Below are 6072 nucleotides of genomic sequence, written 5' to 3'. Positions count from 1 at the left end.
AAGAAGAACGACTATCGACACTGGAAATCGAACACATAATAGGAGGCCTAATAGAACATACGATGATCGGGGAAACAATAGTGGAACTGACCGATGGGACAATGGAATATATGAAGCAAGAGGAATCTAAGACTGGAGAGACGAGAGCAAAAATGACAGACCGGATAGAGGAGTAGAAATAATTGAAGTTAGAGGGTCTGCTCCACGACAGAACCCAAGGATTTAGGAGCCGCCGCATGAAGGATGGAACAGCCTAGGGACAGCTAGAGCCTCATAGACAGATATTGCGAAAGTGAGGCAGTTATTATTAGGGGAAGAAGAAGAAGAGAAGGAGATGCGAGAAGACACGTTTGTAAATATAAAATTGAATGGTAGGCTAGTTCAGAATGTATTACATACAGCGAGACAAATTTTCCAATTCAGTAGAAATATTTGTGAGATGCGCGATAAAGAGAAGTGGCGCCCAGTATTACGAACGTCGAAGATGAAGTCTGGAAAAGGGCAATGAAGGACAAAAGTGCCGATATAAGCGACCAAGTTGATTTCCAATGGCAGGGGAATGGGTTTTACGCAGATTTCAAGGTTATTCAAGGTTTAATGTTCGACAACTGTGATGAAGGAGACCCTTGGGGAGACATGTTTCAATAAAGGAGTAATAAATAAATCTGGAATGTGAGTTGAGGATATCGGAAGCGCCAAAAATGGCGTGTGGTCACAAAACTGAAGTAAGAAGAATTTTAGAAATCAAATCAGAGAGTAATAATTTGTAATTGTCTTAAAAAGAGTCACTATTTGAACAAGAAGTTTATCGATAAATATTGCGGGCCATTTTCCTTTTGAGTCATCAGTCTTCTGACTGGTTTGATGCGGCCCGCCATAAATTCTTCTCTTGTGCCTACCTCATCATCTCACAGTAGCACTTGCAAACTTCGTCCCTAAATATTTGTTGGATGTATTCCAATCTCTGTCTTCCTCAACAGTTTTTGTCCTCTACAGCTCTCTCTAATACCATGAAAGTTATTCCCTGATGTTTTAACAGATGTCCTATCATCCTGTCCCTTATCCTTATAAGTAGTTTCCACATATTCCTTTCCTCTCCAATTCTGCGAAGAACCTCTTCATTCCTTACCTTACCAATCCACCTAGTTTTGATAATTCGTTTGTGTCTGTTCCGGTATTCCCACAGTCCATGTTTTACTACCATACAATGCTGTGCTCCACACGTACATTCTCAGAAATTTCTTCCTCAAAGTAAGGCCAATGTTTGATACTAGTAGGGTTCTCTTAGTGAGGAATGCCAATTATGCCTGTGCTAGTCTACTTTTGATGTCCTCCTTGCTCCGTCCGTCATTGGTTATTTTGCAGCCTACGTAGCAGAATTCCTTAACTTCATCTTTGAGCCAAGTGCGGCTCGTGTTCGTGCCGTTATTGCTTGACATCTTGTCTTGGCGCTGCTCCAGTCTCGTTTCCTATTCGATTTACTGGCGTCACTAAGTTGCTGGCTTGCCCGCCCTTGAGTGGCGATAAGAGCACTGTTGTACTGTCTTTGGAGCGACCGCTAGTATTTTCGGGTCGTCGGGTGTCGGGAGTTGAGTCGGGATGGAGCAGCAGTGAGGTCCGGACAGCCATGACTCGCCCGACCGTTGCCGACACACATGACTTGAGTGGGGACGACCTTGGTTGGTCGTTCGGTCGGTCGTCTCATCGGATGACGTGTATCTGGTCGCCGACCGCTTCTTGGTTCTCTGTGTGTGTCGACTTGTGATTCGTCCTTGTTGTTCCACAGTGACCATTTTAGTATTGTTCTAGTTGTTTGTGGAAGTGTTTTCACGCAACCATGTGTAGCTTGTGTGGTTTTGCATGAGCAGTTATTTTAATAGTGTCTGCATGCTGTATTGGGTCAGTCAGTTGGGACGGAGCAGCGGGGAAGTCTCCGCAGTGCGCGGCCAGGCCGGGACTGCTGGTGGCATGCACGTGCTGTGGGATGGTGAGGCGCTATCTGCGAGAGCGACAAAGTTCGTTGCCCACCGATCCTGGACGCTGAAGTTGAGTGAACAGTTAACCTATTATGAAACCTCAACTATTGTGACATCTCTTCGTTCATTTGCAGGTTGTTGCTCCCTGGGCCATTCAGGCTAGCAGCGACAGAAGATGTGTTGGAGTCGGCAAAATCTTGCAGCCATCTTCCTATATTGTGATTAATTATTAAATGGACTGTTACTTACCAGTAAAGTTCACCAGCGATATTTTCTGCCCTGTAGCCGTTAACGCCCCAGTTACCTGCCCTGGTCGTTAGCGTAGTTTTCCGGCAGTGTGCCTTTCCTCGTCGTGTTGATGTTGTCTGGGACGGCATGTAGTTCGAAAGCCTTTTAAGTGTTTGGTTCATATTTTGCTTAGAGTGTTTATTGTTCCCTTGGCTGTTTTTAGACGCCAATTTCTGAAGACATACTGCTGTTCGTATTCTCGTTCCCGGCCAATATTTTCAACCACTGTGCCGTTGGTCGGACAGAAGGGAATTGGTTAAATTGTTGGTCGGTCCTTCGGCTGTCCCTAGTTTGGGTTGCCATCCGATTCAGCTCTTGGCTGCCTGTCTCACCTCACCTTACGTTTGAGCTACCTTCTCAGGCTGACCCTTGGAACACTTCTGAGCACCACTTTTTCTGTTTGTTTTAGATTGTGATTTTTAGTTTGAAGTATTGTGCGAAGGCCTTCAGCCGTGTATTAATTAAGTTCTTTTTAAATTTTACATAAAGGCCTTCAGCTGTGTTAAATTAAAATTTTGAAGATTCATTTTATTAAAAAAATATTTTTTTCTTAAAATTGGTTTTATCTGAAATTGTTTGTAATCCGGGCCCTAAGCCATTAGTTGTTCGGCGTGTTATGTGTGGCCTTCAGCCGACGATTTACGTGAACCACTTTTAATAAGGCCTTCAGCCATGTGTATTCTTTAAAGGAAAATTTTTTATAAGAAGGAAGGGGTTTACTTTAAATTGTTTGTCTGACTTGTTGTTCAGGTCTTCAGCAGATGTGTCAAATTTGTTTGTGGCTTTCAGCCATGGCCCGCATCTCGTGGTCGTGCGGTAGCGTTCTCGCTTCCCACGCCCGGGTTCCCGGGTTCGATTCCCGGCGGGGTCAGGGATTTTCTCTGCCTCGTGATGGCTGGGTGTTGTGTGATGTCCTTAGGTTAGTTAGGTTTAAGTAGTTCTAAGTTCTAGGGGACTGATGACCATAGATGTTAAGTCCCATAGTGCTCAGAGCCATTTGAACCATTTTTTTTCAGCCGTGTAATAAGTTAATATTTCTTTAATTACGCTTTCGGCCATTCTGTTGTAATTTTAAAAAGAAATTTCTTGGTTAGAACAAAATGTTTATTAATGTGTTTTAATTATAGTTGTCCTTCAGACTTGTAGTGTAGGCCTTCATCCACTAATTGTTTTCAATTGCATGTGTTTTTTTTTAATTTTTCCTTCTGTTTCGAAGCCAGGCCCTCAGCCATTCTTGTTTTTGGTGTGGTTTTGGGCTTTCAGCCCAGAAAGCATCTCAAGTTCTCAAACTAGGCCTTCAGCCATATTGTTTGGTTGTGATCTTTTAAAGCAATGTGTAAATGAGTGGTTCTTAGAAAAATAAAGTTGTGTTTATAATTTATACAAAAAACAGCTACCAGCCACATGTATGGTTAAAAAGGTTTATTATCTTCAGACCATGACCGGTTTCGGATTTTTCTTTACAAATCCATCTTCAGATGGCAGATTACAAGCATTCTTAGTTGGACCTAGTTTTGTTTATGTTATTCGTTTGCTGCAGAGCTGTGTAGTTCTGCCTGACGAAATATTCGTGCGTTTATGTTTTCGAATGCAAGCTTAATACACTTTTCAATATGCACTATGTGAGTGCTATTCCAGTCAATGGACGTCACTTTCAACCTCATCATCTTAATTACACACGCAGCACACACGAATAACGTTTACAAAACGTGAATGTGAAGCTGGGCCACGTTTTGTAAACGTTATTCGTGTGTGCTGCGTGTGTAATTAAGATGATGAGGTTGAAAGTGACGTCCATTGACTGGAATAGCACTCACATAGTGCATATTGAAAAGTGTATTAAGCTTGCATTCGAAAACATAAACGCACGAATATTTCGTCAGGCAGAACTACACAGCTCTGCAGCAAACGAATAACATAAACAAAACTAGGTCCAACTAAGAATGCTTGTAATCTGCCATCTGAAGATGGATTTGTAAAGAAAAATCCGAAACCGGTCATGGTCTGAAGATAATAAACCTTTTTAACCATACATGTGGCTGGTAGCTGTTTTTTATATAAATTATAAACTTTAAGTACAACAGCCACGTTTCTTAACATGTCGACTTTCGACAAAATAGCATAAAGTTGTGTGTTTGATAGTGCAACTCACAGTAACTGTTTATGGCCCAATCCACAATCATAACCTTATCCTGTGCGCTCTCTATCTACCAACCTGGTTCCAATCTTCTTATGTTAATTTTCTCGCTGTTCTCATTTCTGCTAATTCTCATTACTTTCGTCCTTCTTCGATTTATTCTCAATTCACATTCTGTACTTATTAGACTGTTCATTCCATTCAGCACATCATGTAATTCTTCTTCACTTTCACTTAGGATAGCAGCGTCATCAGCGAAACGTGTCATTGATATTCTTTCACCTTGAATTTTAGTCCCACTTCTGAACCTTTCTTTGATTTAAAAAAAAAGGGCTCTGAGCACTATGGGACTCAACTGCTGAGGTCATAAGTCCCCTAGAACTTAGAACTACTTAAACCTAACTAACCTAAGGACAACACACACATCCATGCCCGAGGCAGGATTCGAACCTGCGACCCTAGCGGTCGCGCGGTTCCAGACTGTAGCGCCAGAACCGCTCGGCCACCAGCGGCCGGCCTTTGATTTCCATCATCGCTTCTTCGATGTACAGATTGAACAGTAAGAGCGAAAGAGTACATTGCTGTCTTCTGTAATCTGGGCACCTCGTTCTTGGTCACCCACTCCTATTATTGCCTCTTGACTGTTGTACATATTATATATTACTCGTCTCCCCCCGTAGCTTACGCCTACTTTTCTCAGAATTTCGAACATCTTGCATCATTTTACATTGACCAACGCTTTTTCCAGGTCGACAAATCCTATGAACGTGTCTTGATTTTTCTTTAGTCTTGCTTCCATTATCAACCGCAACGTCAGAATTGACTCTCTGGTGCCTTTAAAACTAAAACTAAACTAAACTTCTCCCGAACAGGTCATGAAGGCCCAACGGCACCGACCGGCCGCCGTGTCTTCCTCAGCCCACAGGCGTCACTGGATGCGTATGTGGAGGGTATGTGGTCAGCACACCGCTCTCCCGGCCGTACGTCATTTTCCGAGACCGGAGCCGCTACTTCTCAATCAAGTAGCTCCTCAGTCTGCCAACAGCGCTCGGCAGACCGGATGGTTACCCATCCAAGTGCTAGCCCAGGCCGACAGCGCTTAACTTCGGTGATCTGACGGGAACCGCTGTTACCACTGCGGCAAGGCCGTTGGCTTCTGGTGCCTTTACCTTTCCTAAAGCCAAACTGATCGTCACCTAACACATCCTCAATCTTCTTTTCTATTCTTCTGTATATTATTGTTGTCAGCAACGTGGATGCTTGAGTTGTTAAGCTGATTGTGCGATAATTGTCTCACTTGTCAGCTCTTGAAGTCTTCAGGATTGTGTGGATGATATTTTTCCGAAAGTCAGATGGTATATCGCCAGATTCATACATTCCACACATCATTGTGAATATTCTTTCTGTTGCCACTTTCCTCAATGATTTTAGTAATTCTGATGGAATGTTATCTATCCCTTCTGTCTTATTTAATGTTAATTTCTGCAAAACTCTCTTAAATTCTGATACTAATACTCGATCCCCCATCTCTTCTAAATCGACTCCTGTTTCTTCTTTTATCACATCAGACAAATCTTCCCCATCATAGAGGCCTCCAATGTACTCTTTCAACCTATCCGCTCTCTCCTCTACATTTAACAAGGGAATTCCCGTTACACTTTGATGTTACTA

General features: G+C 42.8%; 1 pseudogene; it reads right to left on the bottom strand.

The window, feature by feature from the left end:
- Positions 1 to 5437: 5437 nt before the first annotated feature.
- Positions 5438 to 5555, bottom strand: LOC126254146 (5S ribosomal RNA; annotated as a pseudogene).
- Positions 5556 to 6072: the final 517 nt, after the last annotated feature.

Source organism: Schistocerca nitens, chromosome 4 (genome assembly GCF_023898315.1).
Source record: "Schistocerca nitens isolate TAMUIC-IGC-003100 chromosome 4, iqSchNite1.1, whole genome shotgun sequence".
NCBI classification, from domain to species: Eukaryota; Metazoa; Arthropoda; class Insecta; order Orthoptera; family Acrididae; genus Schistocerca; species Schistocerca nitens.
The sequence above is the reverse complement of the archived record's forward strand: the minus strand, read 5'-3'. Positions and strand labels throughout refer to the sequence as shown.